This window comes from Schistocerca cancellata, chromosome 2, assembly GCF_023864275.1.
Source record: "Schistocerca cancellata isolate TAMUIC-IGC-003103 chromosome 2, iqSchCanc2.1, whole genome shotgun sequence".
Taxonomy (NCBI): Eukaryota; Metazoa; Arthropoda; class Insecta; order Orthoptera; family Acrididae; genus Schistocerca; species Schistocerca cancellata.
The window spans coordinates 434688654-434691469 of record NC_064627.1 but is presented as its reverse complement, the minus strand read 5'-3'; the positions used below and the strand labels follow the sequence as shown (position 1 = coordinate 434691469).

Sequence of the window (2816 nt, the reverse complement as noted above, 5' to 3'; positions counted from 1 at the left end):
TGTAAGGGTGCTGCAGAACAGGGTGTAGTGACAAAAGAGTGTAAAGAAAAAAATGCGAAAAGTTACGCTGTTTCCAAACTATTTAGCCTTGAAGTTAGTCAATCAAGCCATTGCGCAAGCAAATTGAAGCGGCCCACAAGATACATTTCGTGCCAGTTTTTCTCATAGTGTAGATGATAGCGCACTTGATTGCTCATGCTCAGCCTTTGGCTAGAGTTCGATCCTTACTACTGTCCCATGTCCAACTTCTGTACATAGCTTTTGTTCCGTTTTGGGGCAATGGCCTTGCCACAGTGGATACACTGGTTCCCGTCAGATCACCCAAGTTAAGCGCTGTCGGGCGTGGCCGGCACTTGGATGGGTGACCATCCGGGCCGCCATACGCTGTTGCCATTTTTCGGGGTGCACTCAGCCCCTTGATGCCAGTTGAGGAGCTAGTCGACCGAATAGTAGCACCTCCGGTCAAAGAAAACAATCATAACGACTGGGAGAGCAGTGTGCTGACCACTCGCCCCTCCTATACGCGTCCTCATCTGAGGATGACACGGCGGTCATATGGTCCCGTTGGGCCACTTGTTGCCTGAAGACGGAGTGTTTTTTTTGTTCTGTTTTAGGAAACCAAACGAAGAACACGTTTGGCGAGACCGTTTCTGGAGGGCCGCTTGGATTTCCGCACACAACGGCCTGATTCGCTAACTTCAGTGTTAATTAACTCGGGAACGGCACATTGTATCCAATTTTTTTCTCAACACTTATTTGTCAGCACAACCTACCCTAAAACACCCATACGAGCTTTTCAGACGGTTTCTGCCCAACCTGTGTAATTGGATTACTGTTTTCAGTAACTAGGTATTAATTAATAAAGAGCTCCACCAGTTACTAATACGTTTTTTATGATAGTTCACGACCAATATCGGTTTGCACATTCATGTCACTTTCAGGTAAACATGAAATTGCCATTTTAAATGCATGATATAAAGAATATATAAATAGTTTACATAATATGACACGAAAAATTAAGTTCTCACATGAACGACATGATTATTTCACATTCTGCTGTGCTGAAGGAACATCAAATTGTTAAAAAAGTAAGTTCTAAACTTCGAATATGTCAGAATATAGCTCCTTTCAAAGCTAAAATGTGCCAATACTTTATGCATAACATGCAAATATTTTTTCTGTACATATACTGTAGGCGTGTATACTTGTTAATTTTCGTGTGCTATCATGTAAAACAGTTATATATCCATTAGAAAACGCATTAACAATGGAAGTTTCAGAACCACTAGAAAGTGGCCCACATGAGAAGTCCTAGAGTCGTCGTGGACTCTAATCATGAATATATTACCAACTGGAGCTGCTATTTATTGACCAGGTACACAAATGCGGAGCAACACTACTCTCTACAAGTGAGGAAACTAATTACTCGGTCCATGCCTGGCAAGCAAGAGAAATCAGACCTCCTGAAAATAGAGGTGGAGATTTTTTAAATTTGTTGCTGGAACAATATTGGCCCAAACAAAAATGTGAATATCTAGCGTGTCTAGGTGTACGTGTTAGTACAATTCACAGAATAAGGTCAGTGAGTTGTTTAACATGTATATCGGTTCAGCCATTCAATGTTTGCGGAATGACATGTAACCCAGTAAAACACCTCTCTACTTCGACACTCTGAGTAGTGTTTGGCGTACATCTAGAGTCAAGAGCTGTGTAAAGTCCTTGTTTCAGTAACTGGATGAAATTAGATAGAGTTGCCATATTCTGTATCATTTTACTATTGTTTATCGTTAAGTTTGATACTGTATGTAACATATTTTGTTGTTCTCATAGTTCAACATATAGAAGAAATGGAAATGAAACGCGACTCATTTGCAGATGCTACAGTGCTAAGTGACCATATTACAAGAAATATGAAATACACCAAAAGAGAGAAAGAAGCATCATTTCAACTTTATGTCCCATCGACGTTGACATCATTAGTGACTGAAAACTAAGACTGGACAAGGGAGGGGAAGGAATTGATCAGTGGTCTTATTTAACTCACTTTCCTGCGTCCACCAGAAATAGTCCTGAAAAACTATCAGCATGGCCGTATGGGAAGGACAGACGAAACGGTTCTATGTTACTCCTGTCATACGGTGATCTCCAGTATCTGCAAACGTATCATGTTTCATCCAGATGAGTACCGTCAAATGAAATAAGGTTGACCGATTTTGGACTTTAGACTAAAATAATTCTCAAATTAATAAAATTAATACGTGGTATAACAAGTATAAGCGCAGATATTTTTATTGGTGACTGAAAACAACGGACTGAACGACGTTACATTAGTATTTACTTCATTTCCAGACGCATAGACGTAAAACGGTTAGCCTGCACCGACATGTGCAATCTACTTACTGGTGTGGTTACGACTGTGCAGAAAACATCAGGTACTTAATTGTATGACGTATTTGTGATGAAGCTGTTCGACGCAAAGCAAAAACAACCAATACACTCATGTATGTGTATATTAATATACCACACATAAAAATATCTGCGTTTCATACCGGTTACACCTTGTATTTGTTCTGTTCACCCGATTTACGTTTGTATATGTGGTGTCACCGCCAGACACCACACTTGCTAGGAGGTAGCCTTTAAATCGACCGCGGTCCGTTAGTATACGTCGGACCCGCGTGTCGCCACTATCAATGATTGCAGACCGAGCGCCGCCACACGGCAGGTCTAGTCTAGAGAGACTCCCTAGCACTCGCCCCAGTTGTACAGCCGATTTTGCTAGCGATGGTTCACTGTCTACATACGCTCTCATTTGC

General features: G+C 41.3%; 1 pseudogene; it reads left to right on the top strand.

Moving 5' to 3' along the window:
• The first annotated feature begins 275 nt into the window (after window positions 1-275).
• On the top strand, window positions 276-393 carry LOC126163725 (5S ribosomal RNA; annotated as a pseudogene).
• The last annotated feature ends 2423 nt before the right edge of the window (window positions 394-2816 follow it).